The following is a 27,354-nucleotide window of genomic DNA, read 5'->3' on the forward strand; positions in this document are numbered from 1 at the left end:
GACTTAAGAGACCCCAGATACATTTCCTTTTCTGCCCTAGGCTTCCTGTGTGACTCTAGGCAAGTTTCTTAGCCTGGTTGAGATCCAAAAAAGCACTTAACCTGAAATGCAACTGAAGCTTAATTTAGGCATTTTTGTTCAAGGGCATGCTCCATGATAACTCAACTTGTTTAGGTGCCTGGGAGAACATGGATGCCACAATTTGAGCTAGAAAATAAAAGATAAATATCTTTTTAAAATGTGCTCAAAGGCAACACTTTCCTTGCTGGGCTTAGAATAGAAGTAGTGTATTGTGGAGTTTATTTAGAAATGACAAATTAGATAAAATCCTGAAGGTCCTAGTCTGTTAATGTCCTTTGCATTTGGTATCAGGCCTCTGTCTTTTGGATACCCTTCCAGTGGATATAGCCCTCTTGAGAAGTGGAGGAAAAGGCTTGTAGACTCTTTGCTAGTATGTGGACCTTGAAGTCCCTACTACTGGCTTACTCCAGGCTTCCTGGGATAAAAGGAGAGGAGAGCTGCCAGCCCGGTTGGTGATTTCTAATGAGTCTTACACTGTGACTTTTAGCAAGGATTACTGCCTTTCCTTTGTTCGCGCTTTGGTGGTGAAGATGTTTTCCTGGAAGGTCTAAGGTATGGATTTGGATTCCTCAGGTTTAGAAAGACCTGGAACCTCTGTCTCCCACTTGTAGATGGGTGGGTTTATGTATCTGTTACCACTCTACCAAGTCCTGTGCTGCCCCTGTGAGAATTCCAGTTTGTCTTGAGGATCTTAGTCTAGCCACAGGCCTGAATAGTTACAGGTCTTACAACTATTCCAAAATCATAGATGCCTTCAGGTAGGAGCAAGGCAGAATTTAAGAATGCCTCTCCAGTTGCATTGCTGTGCCTTCCATTCTATGCACTGAATCTACTTTTCATTATATGAAGAACCCAAGTTTGGGAATACTATGGGCAGGGTACCAAGGTATGATTATGTTCCCTTGGTATCCAAGGTTTCAGTCTGTAAAGTGAGGATGGGATAAATTGCAGTATTTAATGGCATTTTCAAGTGGGTTGATACTTTATACACTGTAAGTTACTTGGGTCTTAGAGTGTGGGGGCTTTTTAAGAAAGAAGGATCWCCCATTGAAATCTGGACAGTTGCATTTAGCTTGCTCTGTAAAATAGAAGCCCCTTCTTTCTCTTCTCAAGCATTTACTGGCCTCATATAGGATCAATGAAATCAATCAAGGTTCTGGTATACAGGAAAGTGCCTGTTTACTACATCAGCGTTCCAAGTGATCTCAGATAGATGAGCTGGTATGAACAGTTTTTTAAAAAGCTCTTCTTTCTTGCTATGCAATTAGTTTTTCTTTAATGCCCTTGTATCCCTCTTAAGGCCCTTATAACACTCTCTTTCTCAAGCAGTGTGTCCCTTTGCATGTGTCCGTGCTGGAGTCAGTCACTGCAGCTTATTTACAAGAATTAGCTTTAAGCTAACAGCAATGTACCCACAGCAGTAGGGAGCTCAGCGTGCACTCTGCTCCCTGGGTGTTTATAAAACTTTCTCACTGCATTTTGGGGTGACCTTCAACTCCCCTATGCTGTAGCTATGCATTGTGCAGACTTACAAGGACTGTTTGGTTATCTTTGTGTTGAGGCTTAGCCACTGTGGGTGCTGCTGAGTATACAGACCATTTGATGTGGGGCCCTTGTTAAGTGGGTTTTTGGGTGGTCCCTTCCAGACGAGAGTAAACAGAAGTCATCTTTTGTTGCCCACATTTGGTAATAAAAAGAGCTCTCTGGGTAAAAATTAAAGACAAAACATATTGCACACTTTAATAATATATTTGCTCATAATAGCATAGTTCATACACCTGGATGGACTTTGAAATTAGACTGGACAAAATACCAGGAAATGTTTTGTGGGGAACAAGCCTGTATTGGCAGAAGTTTTGAATGGATGATCCAATAGGTATTTTACGTCTGCAGTGTCCATGAATCTACATTTCCAGTACACATTAAGAAAAAAATCACAACAGCTTGGCAAATACATGTCCAAAATGTCCTACACAGTGTACTACATTCTCCAGTAAATTTCAATGAATTAAGGTAACTTTAAGATGAAATCACCTAAGAATAACAAATAATTCTCTTACCTATTGCATTATATCCAAAACACTATGCTTGTGGATCAAAATATCAAGTGTTTTTASTGTAACTGAGGTTTTAGAATGAAGATTGGGCGTAGGAAGCATTCTTTCTGTTTTCTTGCATTCTTCCAATGGATTTTTGTATACTTGAAAATGTACGTGTACAGTTGATATATATTCTTAGTGGATAACTATAATTGGTTATAAAATAGACTAATAATGCTCATACAAACTGCAGAAATGTTACTGATCATCATTTTGGAATCTTAATTTATCTATAATGTTACATAAATTGAAAGAACTGTGATTTAGCAAAGGTGAGACTGGATTACATTGCTAATTCAGTGTTGTAGTTACCTACGCATTGAATTCAGTTCACCTCTCTGTAAATGACTGCAGAGCAGATAWCTGCATCAGTGCAAGTTGTTCCTATGCCTTCTTGCCCAATGAAGTCAGATACTCATTTGCAGAGAACTTGAATCACTTGGTTCTTTTTAGGCGTCCATCTTACAACTAAATGAATTGTTTTCTAAAAATTTTTCTAGTGGGAGCTGTAAAGACAGTTTAGGTAGCCAGTAAGGCACAATACATTAAATCAGATAAGACTGGTCTCCAGTTATGCCAAGAATCTACTGATTTTACAGGATACTGACGTTGATGAACTACAGAAAAGGAGTATCCTCTAAATGAAGCGAAAAGGCCAGTGGACAAAGGTGTGCACCATAATGGTACCACCACCATCAGGCTGACTTTAAGGCACAGGTTCTTCTTTGGTGATCTTGGCTTATGTTAGAGATTAACCCTAGCTTTGGAGTGGAGTTCTGGAACAGATCTTCAACTCGTGCGAGCCATGGTAAGGCTCCCTTTGAAAGCACTAGCAGGATGCTACTTTACCTTGGCGGAGGGTCTGTCCCATCTGTTGTTGTTTAACTGTAGACAGAATGACATCTCTTTGTTTGACAGCTACCAGAGAGAGAATCATAGCAGGCATAGCTCTTTCTGGAGATGGATCGGTGCCCGGGTTATCAGTATTCAAGTATATCATCAGATTGACTTTAAGTTTGGAAGCTTGCAGTTATATTCTGTAGGTTTTTCCAGCACCATATAACTTGGAATCTTTTTTTTCTGAAACTTTTAAAATAGATTAATTTGTTTGAAATGTGAATTATTGAAAAGGAATTAAAGTTCAAGGATGAAATTACCCTCAAAACAAAGTGAATCATTAGCCTGATCTCAGCTGTGTTGAGATCGGTTACTTTTTTTAGCAGTGATTGCAATTATTTCTGTTGTGTGGTCACAATGGCTGGGTCCTGTGCTCCAAATTATTGATCCAATTGGACCGCATTTCCTCTCTGAGTTTTCAAAGTGGCTTTGCAGTTTTGTACTCAGATGTTCTACTGCCAGCAAAGCCTTTTCAAGGCTACTGCTATTTAAGTGATTCCGAAGTAGCACACAATTCTGAACTGTTTTTCTCCTATTGCACTCCTTACCTGCATCATATAAAGTTGTTATCTGGGGAACTAACCCTTTTGCATGGACCTAAGTGTATTAGTTGTAATCAGAAAGCATTTTTCATTTTGCTATTTGAAATGCTCCCAACTCATTTTCTGAGAATTTAACTGGGATCTATAACAGTCGTACCGTCCCTCGGAGTTATGAGTGAAGTGGAAAGAGCTGCAAGCGTCATAACACTTTTCCTCTCCAAGCATAAGTTGCCAATACTTCCCCTCTGCTCTCCACTGAGCACTCTTCTCTGTGCACTGGGGCCTCTCGGAGTCCCCCCTGAAGCCCAGATGTGGGGAGGACAGTGCCATCCAGAACAGTACTACAAACTATTTYTTCCTCAGGAGATAATTGGGGCTGTTGGGTACTGACACCTCCTGAGGTCCTRTAGGCCAAGAACACCAAGTGTCCTGTGTTGGCTGGTTACTTGAACCAGCCAGCGAGTGGTGAAGTTGGTCACCATCCTATGCTTTCATAGGCTTTATTTTCCTGGTGTTGACAGCTCTTTTTCCAATGTGAGCTTATCATAATCAAGTGGCACAGGTTTGATGGTGAGAACTATCATATGTGAAAGCAGGAAGAGTGCTGATTTTTTTTTTTCTCCGTAATCTACAGGATGTTTTTAGCTGCCATGGCACYTTAAAGCTAACTTCAGGAGGGGGAAAAAAGTCATGATAAAATATTAAAGTACTGTGAGGGTGGGTGTCACATTCCAGATAGATATGTATATTTTTCCATGTTGCTTTTTAATCCAGTTTGCTTTTATACAGGATTACCGTTCTAGGGCTGTGTGCTTCATCTGAGAGTGATTAAATATGTGATAAAATTTTGTTCTTTATGTTGTCCTTTTGGTACAATTGCTGGCAGCTAAAGTAACCATATTTCTTCATATTTTGGAGTGTCAACACTTGTTTCTTGATTGATTGTAAAAACTGTGGAAGCTTTTTGGGGAATGGATCTAATCACTCTGCTAAGCTCCCTTTTCAATTTCAGGAAAACATACTTRGTGAATTTCTTAAGACATAAAAGAATCAATTTTGTAAGAATTTATTATTTTTTAAAAAGTACACATGAAAGCACAAGAAATGCTCTTAATTTAGAGCTTGCAAACAGAAAGGGGCATCATTSCTGTGAAGAAGCAACCATTGACGTGTCTTTCATTCTTTGCTCCTGAGGGACATTGAGATGAAAGATTGTTAGCACAGTGTTTGGGGCCTGATGACAGGCTCTTTCTGCAGGTGCCCTGCAGAGGTAGCCAAGCTAATGCTGAACAAATTGAACGTGTTAGCGCAGTGCTCTGCTTGGAGCTTGAGCTGCTTTGCTGCAGACGGCTGCCCTCGCTGGCTGCCCTGTGCTGCACAGCAAGTATCCCTCCAGAAATAGTGCCCTGATGCACAGAGGAGCCTGTTTTTAGCCACAAGGCATCCTCTGCTGCAACTCTCAGCCTTTATCCATGCTTCCTTTTTCTGTGGCTTAGGATRAGAAGGGAAAGGGGAAAGGGATTTGGCCAGAGCTCCTTTCAGATGGTCTTTGTGCATGAGTTCCTTTTTTTTTTGAAATGGAGATGACTGTGATTCCCTACAGGGTGGAGCCTTAAACATGTGGCAAATGCGGCAATATTTGGTGAATTTGAAAGTGTAAACCCACATCCTTCATTACAGTGATTCACAAGGTCAGGCAAGTAATTGGTCTAATTTCTGCTTCTAGTCTCAATTTACTCTGTCAGTGCCTGAAAACACTATTGAACTTCTTTTTAGCCTGATGAAAAAATCATATTCTTTTCTAAGCGGGAAGCAAAYCAAACAAAAAGCTTATCTATTTATTTATAACTTTTCCATTTTCAAGACTCTTTTTGGCATTATGGCCAACTGCTATCCTGATATRATTGTAGGAAATATTTATAATTCTGTTAAATGATACTGATTGATTCTGACTTGCTTTTCACCAAATTTGCTATAATTAGATGATGGGCATTTCAGACTAACCATCTCGGRGAAGAGCTGCTGTGGACTAATTCATAATATATTTTTTATCACTTGGCTGTTGAATTTCAATGTCTTGTAGCATGCATCAGAATGATGCAGCACATGTGCGAGAATTCAAGAGAAACCATGTCAGAGGTGTCTGCTCTTAAGTTTCCTTGCTTGTCCTTTTGCTGTAGGGAAGGTGTGATTGGTAGCTTAGCACCATTGCTTTAGGCTACCATGATGACAGGAGGCCCCAAAGGCCATGTTTGTGCGATTAGAGATGGTTACAAGATGGCCTGGAAACCTCCACTTCCCCGCCGTGCTCGCAGAGAGCGACCGACGCAGGGTGCTGTGCCTAGGATGCGCTTGTCCTCCTGTCCAGACATCCATGATGAGTACAACCCAACCGCCGTTCTCAGGTGCTAGTTGCTCTAGAGGTCTCTCTCAGAGCTCTGTGGAYGGTCTTGTTGCTGGGCTGCCTTTGCAAAGACTGTATTTTGCTGCTGGCATTCTATGTAAAAAATAGACTGAGGCTAGTAGGTGTTTGAAGAGCTTTATCTGAGAAGCAAAGGGAATGCTGTGTGACCTGCTGCTTGTAGTTCATTAGGGAGAAAAGAGTGATTTCTTGGCAATATGTAGTAAATGATTAACAGGGAGTAGTTAACTGTCCCTTGCACCTTTTGATGTACTMTAGAGATTTTTGTCTGCTATCAAAGCTGTAATATACTGTTGATCCCCTCTGTAAGCTCATTTTTTTCTCTAAATCTATCCCTCTCCAAATAGAACTAGAAAGTATCTATTTGTACAGCACCTGAATTTAATCTTTCTGTTTTATTTGGATCGAGGATACTAATGACTTTAAGCACCATGAATCATGTCTGGACTTTACTAAATGACATTCTCAGGCTTCTCCCACTTTTTAGTATGTTTTCTCTTGTTTTTCCACAGGAAAGTTACACAGCATAGTTTCAATAATACCATATATATTCCAGTTTTAAAATTTAGTTAGGGATACAGCAACTATACATTCATATTAAGTGTAAAACATAGATGGTAGAGCACCTTTTTGTTAAAGTAATCCCAATCAACTGTGGTGAGAAATTGTAATTTCTTTGAGACATCATCATTGTCATTGTGGTTACTGGAAAAAAACAGATTATTGGAAAATTAGAATTGTTTAAATAGCTTAACTATAGCTATAAAATAGAACTGTTTAAATTGCTATACTTAATTTTGCATGGGTTTTTGGTCTGCTTTTAGTTCTGTCAAGTCTAGCAAAACCAGTTCTGATCCTTGTCTGCCTCTAAAAAGTGCTGCAGCCCTTAACTTTTCTGCACAAGTCTAAGCTTGCCACACATCTTTGATACCCTTCTTCAGATAAGCACTAACAATCAAATTATTGCCATCAATGATGAATCTGTGACATGAGTAACTTGATTTAAATTCCGCTGACACTGTCAATATCTCTGGCTCAGGGCAGCAGCTAATTACCAGGTGGCAGTTAATACTGGCCACTGAATGGACTGTATTGCAACATCCTAAGAATGAAATATCCTGCTCTTTTGCAAATCTTTCCCAGTTCACTTCTAATAGCGAGTCATAACATCAGAATAAATCCTCACAGTTATCCTTCCCACCTTGCTTAATTCAAATGACATGACAATCAATGTCACAGATTGTTCTTCATGGGTTATTTTTCTAGCTAATTTCACACATTGCATCCTAAGCAATATCTGAGAGCTGTGTTTTGCTTTTCTCTACAAATGAAAGCTGGAGAATGTGGAAAATACTGAAATACTACTAATCAGACCAATTTTTTAAGGAAACCAAATCTGAAGAATCTCATACATCCTAATTGAGTCAGATGTGGCTTGCTAGAAAGGCAAACAAATGCTTCTTGTTCTATCAGAGCTGCTAACACGGCTGTTAAAACTGGTGTTGGGGTAGCCTTATTTAAAAGGTGAACTTGTCCTGGATATGGACTCTGTGCAATGTGTGCTACTCACAGTTGAGCTCCATCTTACACATTTGATGCTGGCTGTTAAACTGAAAACTGGTGCTGTACAAACTGGTCAAGAGTCAAAGGTGTCCAAGCTGATTGCTGCACTGTACATAATGGAAGCGAGTGTATGCATCTTCCCCACCATCATTCTTGCCCTTTATTTTGAATAAGCAGAATGGTGGTTTTTAGCTACTATTAATACCTTCTTTGTACTGTTTTGGTCAAATCTGAGCTGAACTTTCTGCTTCATTTCTTTATGGTTAAATGCAAAAATATCTAATTTTATTCTTGATGCACAAATGGCATATAGGATGTGGAAATTACTGGTGTGTAGACAATAAAGTTGCATTTGTTAAGTGTAAATCAAGACTGGATTAAACTAGCTGTCAGGGCTGTTGTATGAGACCCTSTTTCCCAAAACACAAAAGCAGGGAACCTGCTGAGGGAACCGTCAACTTGTGGCAGGGTATGAGCCCAGGGAACTTGAAATACTCATGCTTACCCACACGTACCTTTTCTGATGGACTTGGAAAGCTCCAATGGGTGAAGTAACTATTTTACAAGAAAGCAAAAATGCGGATCTGTACTAATGTTCTGCCACAAGGTGTCTTTCTCCTTCAGATGTAGCACRGCAGTTATCAGCCACACTAGAAACAAGTGTTGTATCTCTCAAGCCTGCCTGAGTGATGTGGGCAACACTCACATTCTTGACTCCTGGAACCTATGTTTATGGGCGAAGTATCTTTCATAGCTTCCTAGGAAAGAACTATTAAAACTGGCTCTAGTAGTGTTTTGGGTTTTTTTAACTGATTTTTTGTAGACCCAACTCTGTTTTAATGTAGCAGTGGATATGTTAAGGTCTGGAGAACATATGGAGTTCATTACTAGAAGGAAATAATATCATTGATTTGGTCACATTTTCCACCTCTGGAAACCTATAGGAGTTCAAGACAGAAAGAAGTCAGTAGAGGACCTCAGGGTTTGACCATGTATATATGAAACTTTGGTCTGACTGCTTGTTAGTTTAGTTAACTCCAGGACTCCAGGCATCTTCGATCTGGGCTCTAGGTTTTAGAACGTTCTTTGCATAAACTAAGAATTCAGAGGAAGTTCCCCTGCATTGATCTTTCATTTGTGAAACTCTGCTGTTAAATTAACTGCTGACAATGTCACATAGAATTGGGTAAAGATTAATGTATTCTACCAGGATTAAATTTTCTCATTTTTCAGATTGAAACAGTCATATAGTGGTAAGCGCCCCCTTGGCAGACCCACCCCTGAGTTAATGGCATAGCACAGAATGACAGCTTAGTTCTTCAAAAATTTTCTATTGCTTTTTTTTCTTAGTGGAGCTTTATATAGTAGATGACACAGTAATATATCACAAGATTGGGATCAAAAAAACCCTTCTCTCTTACTGAGGGAACTCTAAACCTTTTTAACAATTTCTAGCTAAAATGTTGGTTAGTATCTGCATAGATTTTCTTTCATATTTCTGCCTTGTTGCTTGTGTAACTTCCCCTTATGTCACACCTTGTCAATGTGATGACAGGTCTCAGTGCTCAAAGCATCAGCCAACACCTGATACGTACAGAGCTGGGAAAATCCCTGCAACAGCAGCTGCAAATCTTGACCTAAACCGAGACTCTCCGAATGAAACCGCAGGGCCCAGCATACTGGAGGCACTGCAACATCAACTTCTCCTGTCAATTTGGTTGTTTACAAGAGAAGGCAGAAGGGGATTTCTTGGCTATATTTTTTCTTTGCCTTGTGGTAATCTGTATTTAAAGAATCTCTTACTGGTGGATTTCAGCTTTTACAAATCAGTGGCATTTACATTTGTCAAAGTTGAAATTAATGTTCTACTGACAATATGGGACACATTTGTGGCAAGATAGCATCCTAGAAGATGCAGGATCCAGTGAAATATAATATTTAAAAATGTGCAGTGGCTTATGCACATAAATACATAGAAAATATGCTTCAAAAATCACAACATTTGGTAATTTGTCCCAGAATTATTTATGTATGGACTTATAAATCATAGCAAATAGGGATGGCATTTCTTAAAAGCAAACAAGTGAAGAAAACAAACATCCTCTTACTGAACCTGGTCCAAAATGTGGCACTTTCCTTGGTGTACAGCTCTTTGCCTTTTTTTCTTAATCAGGTAATGTTCAGTTTTACACCTCGGTATCTGGCCCTCGACAGCAGCTGTGGTGAGAGGTTCATGTGAACAAGGGATGCATGGGACTGTGTGTGTATTTTAAGGTATAGCTTATAACTGATCCTATTTGCCAGTCTAAATGGAGTCATACCAGCATTTTCATAATGGTTTTAGGGGGCTAGTCAAAGACATTGACATGATAACCGAGGAAAGAGAGGGAGAGAATGAAAAGTTGTAGKGCAATGGGCAAAATGTATTTAGCACTTGTAATACTGTGCTCTTCCTCCATACTTCCATATTGGATTCCTCTTTTGCTCCTAATAACACCATGACCTCTTACCTGCATTTTCCCTGCYTTTATCCACTGAGAGTCCTTCCCTTAAGGACTGGAGTGTGTGCATAATGCCTCCTCCAGCCTTGGAGAAGAATGAGCTGTAGCTTGCCGAGGATTAAAATTGTGTTAGGGCTTATTCTTGCTGAGAAAGACTTTGTGGCGGGGGAATGAAATGTGCTATGTGCTTTTGATGTGCAGAGAAATACCTGAAAGTTGATATGCTTGGAAAAATTTGGAATTTTGAAGTCAAGCATGTAAAGCCCAAAAGTGCAAATAAAAATAAAATAAATAAATAAAAATCTGGTCTCAATTTGAGCATGACCATTGTGGTAAAACTTTAGTTATGCAGTCAACTACTGTTGCTTCAGCTAGTGAAATATCAGGAAGTAGTAGTAGGTCTTTACCTATAGGATGAAGACCTTGGACAGGTCTGGATGAAGTTGGTTTAAGGTTAAATGGTACATGCAGAAAATTAGAGGATAGTTGAAGCTGGATTCAGATCTTGTTGCAGATTCTGGAAGGGATGGTTGTGTTCTGTTTATGGACCCCTTTTCTTTTTTTTTGTTTAGGTTTAGGGGAGAGAAAAAAGTTTTACTGTCAACTCCTGGCCAATTGACTTCAAGCCTTTCCTTGAGTATATGTGAATGGAAGTTGTTTTAATGAAGCGTGTTTGGGATGCTGGGGTAAAGGGTTCATGTGAAGGGCATAGTCGTCCTTGCCAAATTTCACATCATTACTCTGAAGTATGAGGCATAGAAGTTGCAGTAARTCATCCTGTCTCTTTCACAGCTCTGTATTATGTATTTTCCAGTGTAATTCCTTTCATTTATGTGAAGGAATTGTTTCTGTTGCTGGCCCAATCTAATGGCTGCCATTCCTTTCCCTCCGTTTTATTAAGTCTTTGGGTCCTCATCTATGTGATTCCCATGGACCTCCTGTTTTTACAGCTATTAAAACCCAGTAGTCAAAATGCTGAGCATGTAGAGTGTGACGTTCCCTCTCCTCCCACCCCAAACACCATGCCGTTGTGATTCTTTTTGCTTTTTTTCATCTGTTGGGGCATTAATGTCTCCTCACATCTCCTCCTTTCTTCCTTCCTATCCCCTGCTTTTATGCAAAGGACATAGGTAAAAATTTTACAGAGTTTTAATGTTATTTCTATCAAAGAGACCAGTTCTAAGCCACTATAGCTTGCCAGTACTCTTGATTCCACTCCAGGAGCTACAAATAAAGGATGGGAACTTCAGTAATCACCTCTTGCTATCAGGCTGCTGTTATTCTTCCAAATGGATTTTGCAAAAGAAGAGGAAAGACAGAACAACAAAACGACATCTCATCATGTCTTCTCCTTGCTTACTTATGCAGGCAAGAAAGCCACTCCGAAGGAAAAGCTGCAGGAGGTCTCCAAAGCCACTGTTCATACAGTGTTTACAAGCATCCCTGGAGTATAAAATCTAGACCATTGCCCAGGTGGGAGCAAAGGGCTGTGAGGGCTCCTGCAACTTGGCATTTCAGTAATGCATCACATGGAAAGGAAGCACCTGTGCTTCGTAACTTTKTGCTGAGGTGTTGGCTCTGCAGCCTGGAGGTCAGATACCCTTCSACCCTGCTTTGGTTTCCTTCTGCACGGAGACAATCCTGACCTTCCCAGCACATTTGCAGCACTGCTGGCAGAGGGGCAGATTGCTTCAGATGAAGCTTGAATTCTGAATTTTGAAATGAGGACTTGATAGTTTTCAGAGGATCTTGTTTTCTCTCATAATTAGTTGATTTGTTGCTGACCTTGAACAGCTTCAATGAAATATGAGGCTAAAATTAAGCATGATACAGCACAAAGGCACCAGCAAGGCAGTGGCAATGGGATACTGTAGAGAATGTGAACTAATTGAAAAGAATAAGAGGTCAATTCTCACAAGTACAAGTTGTTGCATTCTTTTTATTTTGATGGACTTCGTTGAAGTCTCAATTTCCCCTGCCCCCTTTATTGACCCTAAAAAAGAAATTAGAAAGTGATTATTTGGRCTGCAAACTCTTGTTAGACTGTTGTCTGTCTGTAATGCTCCCAGTGTTGGGGGATCCTGGTTCATAATTCAGAGCCTTGTATCCTAATGCAGCCTTAATAAACTTTAAGGCTACTCTCAARTTCTCATTTTCCAATGCCTTATCACAGGTTTCCAACTCAGTTCGATGTTACAGCCACTCTTTAGGTATATAGGCATCAACAATCCTATCTGGGTTTCAGGGGAACAGTTTGGAAAATCCAAGTCTAATGTGCCTCATACAGGGGAGGGYCCTTTGCAGCAGGGAGGCTGAACCAAACCTGCTTATTGGCCTGAGCCTACAATTTGATACTTGTGGCATAAAAGCTCTTTSCCTCTTGCCTCTAGCCTGTACTGTGCATGTCTATTGATTCTTGCTCTTGTGAAGTCCTCTAGTAACAGCAGTGCTTCAATAAAGTCACTGAGTATGGTCCTTCCTCGTCCAATATACAAATCCCAAAAAATAGCCAGGCGCTGATCCCAGTGTAGCTGGAGCCTGACTCCTCAGGGTGACTCAGAGCAGCTACATGCTCAGGAAGCTGTATTTCCTGGGAGTTATGAGTCAGAGCTCTGTGACTGCAGCTCCCATCTGCCAGGAAGGAGCATGATCTGGAAAGTCATCCCTGTGAGATTCTTCACCTGTCCCTGTGATTGAAATGTRGCTGCAGGTCTGCAAAAGTGGATGCAGGCTGTATGAAGGCAGTGCATCCTGGTGAGCAGAACTTGCAGCCCCTCTGTTCTTGGGAGCATGTCCTGCCACCTGTCTGGATTGTGCTGCTGTTGATGTCCTGTCCTGGTGAAGCTGAGGCTTGTTTTCATAGGTCCTGAGAGCTTCTGTAGGAAGAGTGGAAAACATTCTTATGTTGTTACTAGCAGGTAGCCCTACCAAGTAGAAATTTAGCTGCTTCTGGTTTTGTAACAAGATGCTTAAGTGAGTAGTCTTGCACACTGAATACCAGCTGATACTGAGCCTGACTTAGACCTGTAGGTAGCCTGTGCAGGAAACATGGTTTCTGGCAACAGCCTCTGATAGGAGTTCTTGGTTCTCTGCTTTAGAGCTCTTGCTGCTTTATATTTTGGCTCTTGGGACTTTTCTGAGCCTCCTTCTGAATGCTGTAAAACCAAGATTTGGGCAACACTTAATTCACAGACCTGGCTGCCTGATTTTAGGTATTTAAAGTATCACAAAAATCTACCATATCACCTRCTGATTGTCATCCTCCCCAGCGCCCTCTTGCGTTAGCAGTGGTAAGTAGTTTGGGTCGCAAGTTGGAATTTGCCTTCAAGTCAAAATTTGAGTTGTCCTGGGTGCAGAAGTGCCTAATGCCTAGAGATGTGTTAAAAGCTTTATTTTGAAGTCCTGGAAGTGCAATTTAATTCAAGGGATTTGATGCTCAGCAGATTTATGAAGACTGTGGATTCAGAGGACGAGATAGAAACTCTACTGTGTAAATCAGTCCCAGAGGTGTGCGGGAGGGTGATATTAATGAGCATGAACATACACATACACACATGAGAAACGAAATCATCCTTGTCTGTCTTTTGCATCCTTCTGTTAATCATGGTCTTCGTGCAGCATAACTGACAAGTTTTAAAAGGTCTAATTTCTCGTTAGTGTTACATGCTAAATGCTTTGCTCCTTGGAGTTTTTTGAAATTTATTGCTTTTCTTAGAAATACATATGTGCAGTATTCTATAAGGTCAGACTTCATTACTCTGCAACAGGAGGTATATTGTGCTCTGTTTTATATGCAGAGCTAAAAAAAAAGACACTGTGTTCTCTGTAGCATCCTCCCCTTATAAGCCTGGAAACGACTATAGTCCTAGTACCAGCCTTCCTATGGTGCGTACGTGACACTCTCAAATGCTTTTGTTTCTATGGTCACTTTTTGGAGGTGGAATAGGTCAAGGAGAGACCTTCAAAGAAGGAGCTTTGAGTATCACTTAACACTATCAGAGACATTTTGAAGAATTGGTCTTGTTCCAGGGATTGTGTTGAATCGTATTTTGTAGAGATGGTCTGGAGTTAGCCTGGGGCAAGGGAATAAGGTCTATACATGAGGATAAGACAGGGAAGACTAATTGCACTCTTGGGAAATCCTGGCTTGGATGATTATATTGTCAGAATCATTGATCTCAGTTTTTGCTATCTCCCTCCTGAGAGGGGAAGAGGTGCTTTTTATATGTTATATGTTAGAGAAGGRATGATACTAAGTATCATTTTCTTTATATAAATAGCTATGATGGGAATTGGGTGCAAAAAATGCTTGCTTCYGAGCTAGAGGTAAAACGTGTTATAAAGGGAGCAGGTATATGTTTTGTTCAGTGCCTGCAGGATTTAATCATAACCCAAAGGTGCCAATTGTATTTATTTTATRGGACTAACATCTGTGTTCTGCTATGTAATTGGGATTTCAGGTTCAATGTGAATGAGCTCTGTTTATTTTTCAACTATCATAGATTATTCCCCTGGTCGTGTTAATTGTCCCTTTGTGTATGTGGTCCATATTGTCTAACTCTTGCATTGGATAACTTCATTTGTGCTGTGCTAGTCTCAMACACACCTGCAAAAACCTTTAATGGCTTTTAAAGCTAAAGATGTTTCCCTAGCTCCCTGTTGCACAACAGTCATGACTACCTGAGGTGCCATCCTGAGAGAGAGATTAATTACAACCCAATATAGAGAGGGGAGGTAAGCAGTAGTAGATGAAATATAACCCTTTAAGTGTGCAAAGAAGCCTGGGCCAAATAGCAATGGTTAAGCTCACAGGGCTCCTGGAATTGTATTCCTACCAAATTCCTACCAAATCTTTATTATTTAGACATAAGTATTATACTTTACCTGCACAATGAGGATTGTGATTTTAATCTTTTTAACAAAATGGTTACTTTGTTTGGAACRAAATTCTTTCTGCCCAAGGTTTTGTGATAGTTAAAACGGCTTATACTGGACATGAGCTGGAAAAGTAAATGCTGATTCAGTAAAGTGATATGATCGGACATAGGACAAGGTTGTTTAAAAGCTCTGCACAAGACTCAGACTCAGTCTGAGAATGCAAAACGCCTAGGATTTTTCTCCCTTTTCTTTTTATGAGGCATTGCTTGTGTGATGGGTTTAGTTATAAAAGCTAATAACTCGCTAAGAAAAATACCGAAGCACACAGAACTGGGATCTATGGCTGCTGAGGAATCCTAAGACTCTTTAGTACATGATTGCTATTCAGTCTTCTACTAGAAAACCTCAAAATGCCAATTTCTGTGACCCCGTGATGCTGCTTTGCATCACGGTGACAGCTCGAAGCAGGCTTAACTGGCCAACYGAGGATTCAGTTTTTAAAGCTATAATGACTCCTGTGATAACCTACCCTGGCTGTTGTCTCAGGGTCATAGGATGACATGTTGACTCGGTACTAATTCTCTGCCTGCTGGAACAGCCTTTTGGGGTCAGAGGTATTAGATGTAAAATGAGAAGCGCTGAGACTGCTTAATTCACATGAAAAGTCAGTAATGTAAAGAAAGACTTTTTAATACTCCCTTTCATTCCTTCCCATAGAATTTAGCAATTCCTTGGTTTTCTTCWGTTCCTCTGTTCTTGAGGGCAAGGAAGTGCAGTTTTGGATCTACATGAGAGAAAAAGACTTTGGGGTCTGATATTTGATGGTGGAGCAGTGTCAGACTACTGTGTGGTTCTTGACACCTGTCCAAGTGCACAGGCTCTTGTATGCAAGTAGGAAAAGAGAACTCTGATGAGGAAGAGTGTTAAAAGCACTTGTGATTAAGGCTATAAATGATTCCATAATGTGCAAAGCCATGCAGACTGAGGCCTGAAATCTCCTTCACTTGAATAAGTGATTCTTGCTTTTTATTCTGCTCAATGTACACATTTGAGATATTTTCAGTAAGGAGAAAACATTCTGCTGAAGAAAACCATCTATTTGCATCCCTGCAATCTTTGCACAGCTGTATATCATGATTTCTGATCTCCAGAGTTCTTCTAAAATGGATGAATCTGGGGCACCTGAAAGTCAGCTGAGGATGTGTAGGCTATGGCTCTGCACTGGCAGCTTGGGTTYGTTCCCTGTGATACAGGCCTCTGATATGGTTTGTTGATTTGTCACTGTCAGCAGCTGTGCAAGAAGGCTAATAAATACCTCGAGACAGCCTTTATCATCCTTGATGTCATCAGTATTGCTCTTTCTACTTCATGGTATTAATCAGTTAGCAGGTGCGTTTTCCTGAAAATGGTTTATTCTATGGCACTGAGAACAGATAATATTTGAACTTTCTAGTTTTATGCAAGTAGGCTTGTTTCCATGAGGCAGTTTAACTACTGAACTATTTAGGTTGTTGTAAGTGGAGATGTAGAAGCTGATTTCCTTTGCCCCTGCCTTTTTTGCACTTGTTACATGTATAAAAAAAAAGTAGGATGGCCAAAATTTCAGAAAATGTTTCTCTAACTTTAACACATCACTGTTGAGGTCAGATCATATTCATAAACTTTAAAAGAGCTATTTTTTAATAGCATGTTACAAAGAAGCTGAATAAAAATGGGGGAAACTGGCTTAAGCTCGGAAGGTGCAGAGAATTGGCTGGCAATTTACCAGGTGAATTACTAAAACATCTCATTAGGCAGGTAGCAAATGGACTGTTTTATAAGGCCTCTCAAGTTTGCAGAAGATGCTGGACATCTGGACAACATGGATGCTATGTGGAACAAAGGTAAAGGGTTATCCAAATGGCCTTTGGCTTGATATTTTTTCTCATGAAATGTCAAAAACGCCCATGAGAATATTGTGGTGCTGACTGCAGAAGAGATTGAGCTTGACTTGAGTGCTGGACAAAACTTGGTGTGTCTTGTTCTTAGGAAATGCTTTGAGTTGTTGTCTTTTCCATTGCACAGAAAATGTACGTGTTTTAAAGAGTATAACCATTTTTGCTATTTCCCATTTGTATTTTTAAAAGGAGGATGAGCAGGGTCATTCTTCAAGTCTTTGTTTCTATTTGTCACTAAAAATAAGGCTTTTCTGCCTTCTACTTTCTTAAAGCCGTGACAGAGATGGGGGTTATTTTTAAAGGTAGCCCACCCAGTTCTCCCCTTCTGCGAGAACCCCCCGCGCGTGGGCTGCTCCAGTGAGAACCATGTGGAGCTTTGTGGGGGCCTCGAGTCAAACGAGCGCTAGTATCGTTACTCAAATGAGTATTCATAGCCACTACTTGCTTTATTTTTTTCTAGAGCAGCAACAAAATGGCAGAGACGACAGCTGCCACATCATATACATACACACACTCCTACACAAACTATGCTTTGTACATCAGAAGCAGCATAAATACCATGGCATGTGGCAGTTGCCATGGCAATGTGTTTTTTAATGAATAGCAGATGGAAAAGGCATGTAAAACTTACATAAGTTGTTAGTAATTTGTAAGTTACTGCAGACGGGCTACTGCAGTAAACTTTTTATTTTCCCTGTTTCTATTTTTCCCCCCCATGTACAGTGTTCACTTGCTCCCTTTCTTCCCACCGAATTTACCCTGATCTGGAATATAGGCTACGGTTGGTGCATATTAAATAGCAATGGCTAATTTTTGTGGGTGAGGGTCTGTAATAGAGACAACACAGGAAATAATATGGTTAAGCACTTTCCCATTTTTGGAAAATCATTTTGATGTAGCTTTTAATGGGGAAATTAAAAGATATTGCAAAAACATGTATCTTTATTGTGTGGATATAAACTGCTTTTGAGTGGAGGGTAAGCATTAAAGAAGGAGCAGATGAGTGAAACTATCTGCATGAGAAATGTTTTGCAAAATTTAGCTACCACATCTGATTGTGAAGGGTTGGGAGACAGAATTTAATGCTCTACTGATCAGCAGGGAAGCTCAACTGGAAATGATCCTTGCTGTAAAATTTCAGCTAAGTGAATTGCTGCCAAAAGGGCTCTTAAATTTGAAAGGTGAGTTCCTGAGGAGGTGTGAATAACTAGCCTAATCTTCCCAGGCAAGGTCAAACACTGATACAAGCAGAACTGGAGTGAAAATGGAGCTTTCTTGGCAGCATGAGTAGCTCATTCAATGTCTGCACTTCCCAGACAAACTGTATAGGCCCAAATCGGTGATGATTTTAGGAACCTAAGTCTCATTGAAGTGCCAAATACAAGTGAAATGTCTACATATTTCTCTAGATATGTTCCTTAACATTTTTGTGGTCTGGCCTCTGCACCTTTAGAAAGAGAAAGCTTCATGGATTTAACAGCGGCATAGCTAGTGGCTASTTAGTGAGAAAAAAGGGGTGCAGAAAACTTGTCCAATATTTAAGTTCAGAGACAACAACTTATTCCTGACCTAGTGATCCCTGAGCAGCCTCTGAGTTATGAGATAAATATATAGTCAGTTAACTGATACGTGTGTGTGTGTGTGTGTGTATATATATATATGGCCAAGATTTTTAAGGCAGCTACAAAAATCAATGGTGCTTAGATGTGGGAGTCTCTTAGCCTTACCTTCTAATTCCAGGTCACCTAAGTAATTGTGATCCCTCAGGTTTAAGTTTCAAAATGCCCTTCTCTCTTCCACCTTCTATGTGGAAATTCAGCAATGGACTCTGTACTGAGCAGCCTTCCTTCAAGGGTGATGAAGGTCCCCTCTTTTCACACAGCTGCCTGCCTGGTTCCCTGCTGCTACTTCTGGCTCCATYGGAGCTTCATTTTCCTGCCAATGCTCCCCAGCTGCCTTGCTTCCCAACTGACCTACTTACGCTTCCTCTCTCTCAAAGTAGTGACAGTCCCAGAAAGGCTCCTTATGTAACATGGGTTAATAGAGTGAGCAAACAATAGCACCGTAAGAAGAAATCCTCGGTGTGGCTGCTGTCGTCGGGCTAAGATATGCTGCAAGTGTCTTGACGTTACTGTTGCTCATGCTCTGGACTGCTAAGGAATCCCTCTTGATCACGTTCTCAGATTCTGATATTTCTTTCTGAGGATTAGGACCAGAGCAAGGTTTTAAAAGGGAAAGTAAATAAAGCAAGCTCTTTCCTTTGGAGTTCTCAATAACAGTAAAAGTCTTTCTTTTATTCTCCTGGGGTATATTTTCAAAGCAGTAAAATTAAGCATACCATTCCCATGCATTAACCATAACTGAAGATACACAGGTAGATCTATGCTAATTGTTCCTTCTAATGTTCCAGGGGAGTTATATCTAGGTAAATGAACACTTGATTTAGGCCTCAGAATTCAAAGTCTTAGAAGTTATTTTCACCCACGAAACAGCAGATAAGAGCAATTACTGCAGTCRTCTCTTCTCTTTTACCAAATTAACCCTTCATTCTTGGGAAGCTAAGTGAGAATTAAATGTTCCATCTCCATGATAGTTGCATGTATTTTTAAATTTACATTTTATTAACAGAGTAATTGTGGACTTAAATTTTGTTTAAATGGTGTGCTTCATATAACTGCTAAGTAGCTGTTATACAATTGTAGAGAAAGCTTTGCAAGATATTGAGACATTAATGGCTTTTCAACCTCAACAAGACACCTAATATAAAAAGACGTGAGAGCCTTGTAATTAAAACAATCTTCTCAGTGAACTGTTGATATAGAAAACAATCTGCTCTCCTTTACATTTTCCATATTAATTGACTGAAAATTATGAATAGTACATTTTGTGGAGGTGCACTCTGGTAATTTTTATGTTATTGAGAGCACTTTAACTCATAGTGCTACCACAAAATCGTATTGAACACTGCAATTTATCCGTATTAGTGTGAACTGAAAGTATGTCATTAGATATTTCTATTACTAATCCAGACAGTCTCAGAGAACTCTTTCAGTAACCTAGCAGCTCTCGTAGGAAAGTGCACTTTGGGAATCTGAAGTCCCAAAGATTTCACAGAACTTGAAAGCGGCAGCAGAACATGGAATAAGCAGTTTTGGGAGATGATCAGGCTCTGTTTCCTATGGATTTGTCTCACGGTTAGGTGTGTTCATGTCCAGCACAGTGGGAGCTGCTCTGCTGAGCCAGAGCACTTGGAGCTGCTCCTAGTTGGATCTTCTTGCCCTGTGAAGGAGGGCAGCTCCTAAGTGAGGACCATGAGAAGAGAATGGAGGCCTTGTCCCTCATCAGGTGTTGTTAAAACTTGCAGGACTTCTGAGTACTTGCAGTGTTTCTGAGATTGGTCTTCCAAACCTGACACATGCACCTAGAATTTGATTGCATTTGCCTTGTTTCCTCAGGAGGCAATATCAGTCATTTAGGCTTTCTTTTCATATGTCCCCATTAAGCACATGTTTTGTATTGCTGTAGCAAGTGCTTAGTCTCCTGTTGCACCTTTCAAGGGTGGCTGTGCAAGCAGATCACGTGACTCAAAATTGGACTCTTGTGTTCTCTTACAGTCTTAAAAATAGGTGACTTCAAACATTACTGAACATCGTCACAATGACAGCAAATATCGCTGAAGAGCCTGCTCTTGATCGTACAGGATTAGCTGTAGCAAACATCCCAGAAGGATGAATTGTTGAATTGGAATAAAGGGAAATCACCTTGCTGGGGCTAATGGAAGTCATATTTGAATGGCAGTTGTTGCATAGCTAAACGTTTCTTAGTTTTAAAACCAAGTGTTTCCAAATATATGAAAAGAATTATAGTCCATCAGATCTTTATGTACTTCTGTGTGCATGAATGTGCATGCTCTCTTGCTGTAGTGCAATTAACACCTTGAGTCTTAATCTAAAATTAGGTATAAGCTAAAAAGAGCTACCCTAAAATGTAAAACTGGTTCATTTGCATGAAGGTCTGCAGGTCTTTGCTGAATATGGGTCACAGTCCAGCTGTCACCATTAAAAATGTTCAGTAGCAGTTTTGCAGCACAAGCCTCAGAAGACCTTGCCTGAGACAAGTGGTGTCGATGGGGCCTTTGTACTGAATTTATTTTCTGCCATGCTGTTTCTTTTCCTCAAAAAGTTTGGAAAAACTCTATGAAGGATTACTGGCTAAAATTGTTTCTTGTCATACCATCTTTTAGTGTACTTGCTGACATGCCAATAATCAGTGTGCTATTTACTCCCTGATTATTCCAGTTACAAGTTTGGCGTCCTTACACCGAGCAGTGTGGTGTGCCAGTAGGACTTGCTGTCTAATAACTGATAGTGTCGCTGAAATGATAGGGTTTTTTCATGCACGTGCTTACCGAAGATTCTTTTTATCTGCAGATGAATAGTCTCCCAGAAATGAAACACAACCTGTCCGCTGCATCACTTACGAGGCGTTCTGACTCTCAAAATGCTTCCACTATCTAATAATTAATTGGGATAATTCTTTCTCTTCCAGGCATCACGTTTCATTTTAGCGAAGTATTTCCCTCCACACTAGCGCTGTTGAAGTTTTGAATTAGGATAGATGGAAAAGAGCATGAGGTGGGAGGGAAGAAATCCTAAAAATATTCCTTGGGGTGTAGAATCTGCCTAGGAAGAAAGAAGGGGTAGAAGCTTCTTGATTCTTGAGCTACAGTTGCAAAAGGAAATTAGATCGTTAGTAATTTCAGGCAGTCCCCCCATCCCAACACACACACTGTGAATAATGAGTTGAGAGAGAAGAGTACCTGGAGTGAATGCTCGCTCAAATAGAGCGTGGACTTAATAGTTCTGCTTGTGCAGCGCTCCCCGAACCTGCCTGCGTTACCTTCGGGGACTCGGGCCGCAGGCAGCGGGCAGAGCCCTCTGGCACGAGGATGCTTTCGCTCCCACGTATTCAACAAAAGCCTTCCCGAAAAGAATAAATTAGACTAGAAAGCAGTTACGTGAGTAGAGAAGACAATGCAGTCTTGCTTGGGAAGTGACAAAATAGGATTACGGGTGTAAATGCCGCTGCTCTTGCCAAGTAGCCACCATGCGAGTTGGAGCAAATTGAGCCAAAATCACTTGGCACAACTGTGCGTATTTTTTGCATTCAGGTTTTGGGGGGGAARCAGGGGGTGGTGGTTGATCTGTTTATGTTTCAGTATGTCTCACCTGTTCTGTTATGATAGACTGGTATTTTAGTGTCATTATCGTCTGGGTGTGTATTTTTTAATGAAAAAGCCACTTTTTCTTTTTTTAAGTGGTAACCGGTGTTGCATTAGGGGACAGCAAGCATTTTAGTCTAACTTATTAACCTTTTATATTTCTCAGAATATAGCTTGTCTAATATGTGATATGTCTAGTATTGTGTGATAATGTTATTAAAATTCATTTCTCAGAAGATGCTATTTTGGCTGGACTTGTTTGTGCTTTGCAAAGCAGAAAGGCTATAAGTTAACAACTAGTTTACAGAAACAGGTAACCAGGAGAAGACAGTAACTATCCACTTAGTCTTGAAAAACAATTTTACAAAGACCAGGATAAAATTGCAGAGACCTTTCTGCTTTAAGACAGAGATTGGTCACCAGCCAGGGTTGGAAAGTAATTCACAACCATTGCTCTTAGGGGGCATAGCATCATATAATTTGAGGCACTCAGGATGCTTTGCAGTTATYCAGGGTAAGAAATACTTTTTCTACATGGATTCCTTTTATGATATTGCAGCTTCTCATTGTGTTTAGAAAGACCAGGGAAAAATACAGAAGAAAAACAAGAAAAAGCTGCAAACCAGAGAAAATGCAGTCAACCCAAACTCCTCAGGTWTTACCATTTTGTTTCATTTAAAGCAGATAGTTTTTGTCTTACTGTTCAGTTGTGTAATTGAACACTCCTAATAGGCCAGGGAACTAAACTAGCTTAACCAAGTCTACTACTATAACCCTATTGAGCCAAGCTATAAAAACCATCCAGCATAAATACACACATCCTAAGCTCTGGACAAATCACAAATGTGTTAAAATAAAGAAGCATTATAATGAAACTAAAAATATATACCACTACATGAAAAAAAATCTGTTCTTACAATCTTAAAATATCCCTCTAATTTGAACCATAATCCTCTTAATGCACAAAGAAATCTAACTCCAGCAGATGTGCTACATTCATGCAATGAAAAGAAGCCCCTCTGCAGATTCACCCTTTGCTGAGGCTCTTGTGCTCCATCCGCCCCATCCCAACAAGAAAGGCCTTTTGCTTGGTGCTTTCAACTGGTTATTGCTCAAAGTGCAGTCCATGCTCGCAGCTGCCTGCGGACAACAGGCGCAAGGTGTTACCCCAGCACGTGTGCATCCTATTCCTGCTCGCTCTGCAGGGAAGCCCCAAGGAAACTACCCACTGAAGAGTCCAACTCTGCCCCCAGAGCCTGGAGCATTGCTCTCCCCASAACATATTCATCTGTGTTGTATCAGAGGACCGAAGGAGCCAAGGCCCCTTCCACTTYGAATGACACAGACTTGTGTGTCTTTTCATGCATTAGCCCAAGCTTTAAAATAGCAAGATACTGTGACTCCATTTAAATAGTAATGAGACCGTGTGACTTGCAAAGGTCACAAAGCTGTGAGAGGAGCAAGAGGAGGATAGCAGAGGGCAGATGACTCTTACTGCCATTTCCTACAGTAACAGTTTCTGCCAGTCACTACAGAAGTGACTTAGATGTGGTCATGAATTTAGCTGTCTGGCTTGAATTCAGAAGGGTTAAATTTATTTCTCTAAAGAAAAAGTTGCATCTGCAGAGCCAGCAGAATTTTGCATTGGTGTTTGCTAGGAAAGTGAGGTCTTTTCCTTGAACAACAGAGCCCAGTGACTGAATCGCTTAAAGTTAAAAGAATAGAATTAAAGAAGTTGTTAACAAAAAACTTCAAAAATGCATTAATTAATTTCACATATTTAAAATTAAACAAAAGACCCAATTCTAAGCAGTAGCACATCAGATACTGGGGCCCTGGATGAGCAGAAAGCAATCAATGCAGTGAGTAGTTATCTTCTCAGTAGTTTTGTAAAGTGTTAGTGTTTTGTGAAGGGATAGGAGGACTTGTTGCACTTTCCGTTGGCCAGAGGTGGTCTGAGAAGCTGCTGTTCAGACTGATGAGATGATGCCACTTTTGAGGTGGCCTAAAATCCAGTCTTTTTGGCTTCCTTTTGGCATGGATGTTTGGTGGGACCAGTACGATCACAATATAGCTCAGGCTCTTGTGTGATATGGTGGAAAACAAAAATATTGCTTACAGCATAGCAGTGATCTATTTCCCTTTTTTATTCAATATTGTTCATTTCCAAATACAATTGATATCTCCAGAATATATATCTGTCACTTCCTGTTTTATCATCTGAGTGGCAGGACAATTGCTCTTACTCAGAGGAGAAGTGAACTGTGTTTAGGTGGGGGGTTTTGTGGTGTATTTTTGTAACTCTACGCGTGGTTAGGCTCTTAGGCATCTCACATAACCGTCACTTCTAGTGCTCAGACTAAAATATTATTACCCTGCGCTCCTTTATAATCCACAGTTTATTGGTATCTGACAATCCTTTATTCCGAAGAGCAGCTTTGAGGCCTCACTTGGAAAAAGAGAAATCTCCTGTTTCTGGAGATTGTCAGGTCAACAGTGGTTACTCAGACCTCAACGGTCTATAGAAGGTCCAGAGCAGGATCTTAGAACTGCGCTTGGGGGCTATGTGATTTTGCCTCTGTGGTAAAATAGGATCACTCAGTCACTTTACTATAATGTTCCAGAAATGTCAGAATTAGCTTGATAACCACTCTTCTTGTCTTGAGGAATTTCTRTGTATTAATAATGTTTTGAGTAGAAGGGGAAAGGATGCAAAGCAAAAGCTTGTAAGGGAGTAGTCTGGTTTTGCAATTCGKTTTTTTTCCCTTTGTGCTTATCAAGTTTCAAATCTTCACTTCTGAGTCTGAAATAATGTTTCTTTTACAGTTTTAAAAGTCTGTCATAGCTTATGCTGAGTGTTTTATCTTATTTGCCCAAGTTGAGAAGTAAAAATCTTCAAGGAGCCTAACCCAAACCTCGTAGCTGGCTTTTAGAATTGCTATCCCTATCTGTGTAGGTGTGTCCACATACATGTGTATATATGTCTACTTATAAACACACACATTCATATATTTGTTATATATAGTAAGCTGCAACTCTGGATTGGGCTATGGTGCAATAATATAACAGCAGCAACTCTTGGTACTGCTGTTCCTATGATTAATAAAATACATTCCTCACCTTTTTGGAGTGTTTCAACTGAAAAGAGATAGAGCAGCTGATCTACTTAATGATCATTGGTTTGTGTAGCAGAGGTAAGCGTTGCCAGGTCTCCTTGGCTCTTGGGTTAGTGCTGGGTAAGGAGCAGTGAATATTGTTCATGTGATAAAATTTCACTATTTTCTGGGGCTGGTAAAATATTTAAAAAGTGGTAACCTGCCTTAAAAAGATACGAGATTTAGCAAAAGCCAAGTTAGTAATGGGATGGAGAAGGCAAAACTGCAATAAAAGTGATGCAAAGGGCACCCAGAGAGACTGGGATCCGGGCTGCCCTTGCACCAAGGGGCTTTGGGAAGTGAGCGTTCCCCGAGGCTGCAGGTTGCTGCAAGCTCCTGTTCTCCTCAGCCTCTCTCAGGTAGAGGCAGATTCTCCTGTGATCAGCATTTGTRGGAGTGGATGATGAGCATCATATAAAACAGCAATGAAGGCTCAGACAAAGCGTAAGGGTGGCAAGAAACTGCCTGGCCAAATGGCCATGTGTTTCGATGCTTCTGCTTCTATGGGATTGTCATCTTTGTTAGTGGATTGTGCCATCAATTGTGCGCCATCAAGCACAAGCTCTGGAGATAAAGTGCCATGGGAATGAGGTCACTTGCTGCAAGAGAATGTTTCAATAACTGTCTGCAGGCCTAGATAGAAAGAAGCTTTTCAAGAGAGCCCACAGTTCACAGGCAGCTGGGGATCAAATCTCTGCCGCCTCTTACAAAACAGCAGACATAAGGTCAAAAATGTAGAAAGGCATTTATACTGCTTTAAACCTTTCTGGGCTCTACTGTAAGTTAGAAAGTGCTTGAAAGCAGGCTATTTCATTACATTAGCAGGGTTTTGGGATTGTGGAAGATTTCCTCTTCTGTACGTAACAGACATTTTCAACAAAAAGTGCTCCTTATGCAAGCTGCTTATAGCTTTCACGTGACTGAAGGTGAGGAAATTTGCTTAAGGGTTTGCCTGGACCTGGGTTGTTTCCGGGTCGCATAAAGACATGGGGAGGGGCTGGTTCTCTTTTTTTTTTTTTCAGGTGCAGGTAGCTGTAAGGAGCCTAATAGGATTGTTTGCTTATTTGCTTGGACCTGTTCTTGAGTTGTGCAAAATGGAGCCAGCCTGCCTCAGCTGTGGGGCGAGATAGGTCATGCCCCTGGGAAGCTCCTAGAATAAGGGTGGTCGTTTAAGCCTACTCTGAATTGTTCTTAGCGCTAATACCAGCAGATCTTCCTGGTGTCTGTGAGGGTCCGAATTCATGTCTGTCTGTTCCCCTTCCCTGCAGCTTGGAAGCTAGGCAGAGAAGTGATGTGGACCAGGATGATGGCCCCACGTGAACTGTGTTAGAGTCAACGCAGCTTGCACAATGTATGGGCATCTTCTTCCAAATCTAGTTCACCAGCAAAATCCAGTCTTCTGCTGGAGCACTAATCCCTATGAGACTCTTYTGGCAAAATAATACGAATTATATCGATACCAATATGTACACGTTAGCTAACTGATTTTGCCTGAAACAGGTTCTGTGGCAAGACCTGCATCATTAATATAGTTGTGTTTRTACTAAATTCTGTTTTTGCTAACTCTGTAGCTACTATAGCTGGTTGCAGAATGAGTGGCAGTTTACAGTATTACTGTCTTTCTGCGCTGCCAGATCCACGATACGAGTTTGCTGAGTTTTTAGGCAATGCAGAGGAGATCTATAGTGATTAGGAAATTGTGTGGCTTTTGGGTAGTACACAGAACTGTGGTGTGCTTTTTGTTTGTTCTCTGACAATTGGTTGCACAGATCTAGTACTTCATGCAAAGGATTGTTTAGTGCACTATATCACTAATCACTATTTATCCCTATATTTCAAGAGAGACAGAAAGCTCCAAAGAGATGCCAGGTAAGTTGTTTTGGCTTGGAGGAATGAAGCTGTCAGCAATTGGAAAGGCTGCTTGTTCTGGAGTCTGTCTATAAAACAGCTGTGTTCTGTGCTGGAGAAGCAGCCGCAAACCATTACAAATCCTACTGGTCTCATCCTTGATTTTTTTCTCTCTCTGATCTCTTTGCCTGTAGCTTGCACTTTGTGTTC

At 40.6% G+C, this 27,354-nt stretch overlaps 1 long non-coding RNA gene across 1 annotated transcript in view; it reads left to right on the plus strand.

Moving 5' to 3' along the window:
* Window positions 1-9,194, plus strand: part of LOC112949429 — a 61,808-nt gene extending 52,614 nt beyond the window's left edge. The window contains exon 3 of the long non-coding RNA XR_003249824.1: window positions 9,160-9,194. This is a non-coding gene — a long non-coding RNA (uncharacterized LOC112949429). The remainder of the gene's footprint in view (window positions 1-9,159) is intronic.
* The last annotated feature ends 18,160 nt before the right edge of the window (window positions 9,195-27,354 follow it).

The sequence above is a fragment of the Nothoprocta perdicaria genome, unplaced genomic scaffold, assembly GCF_003342845.1.
Source record: "Nothoprocta perdicaria isolate Ctin4 unplaced genomic scaffold, notPer1 scaffold_295, whole genome shotgun sequence".
NCBI lineage: Eukaryota > Metazoa > Chordata > Aves > Tinamiformes > Tinamidae > Nothoprocta > Nothoprocta perdicaria.